Below are 582 nucleotides of genomic sequence, written 5' to 3'. Positions count from 1 at the left end.
TAGTAATTGCATTAATCCATCAAGACACAGCAGAGCTCCTCACCCCCAACCATGGGGTTTAGAGACTCATGCTGTGGAAGGAAACGTGTACAATGTCATAAGATCAAAAGGTTGCATAAGGTGCTGATACAATGTCAAAAGATCCTATAAATAGTAAACTAGTGTCCTAAGGTTTACAGAAATGAGAGTGACAGACGCAAAAGAGTGATTCTATTCCAGTAGGAGCGGGAACCAACCGGTGATTAGCCGTACTGTGACAGAGTGCATGCATAGTTTTCACTGCGAGGATGGGAAGTAGCCATTGACAACGGTGACACCCTACATAGAGCTTGCCATGGAAGGAACCTGCGTGTGAGAAGAGGATTTCAAGGAAGAGTTGAAGTCAGAGGACAAAGCATCTCCAAAAACTCCAACATATTTCCCAGTGCTGCATATCAAAGTAACATTGTTCCCTCTTTTATCAATTCCAGTAATTTCACTTTTAATCCAAATAATCCTATTGACATCCTAACTAAGATTAATAAAATAAATATTGATTGCTTCAAACCAATAATCTCTGTGGATTCGACCCTTACTCACGTA

This window comes from Arachis duranensis, chromosome 4 (genome assembly GCF_000817695.3).
Source record: "Arachis duranensis cultivar V14167 chromosome 4, aradu.V14167.gnm2.J7QH, whole genome shotgun sequence".
NCBI lineage: Eukaryota > Viridiplantae > Streptophyta > Magnoliopsida > Fabales > Fabaceae > Arachis > Arachis duranensis.
The sequence above is the reverse complement of the archived record's forward strand: the minus strand, read 5'-3'. Positions refer to the sequence as shown.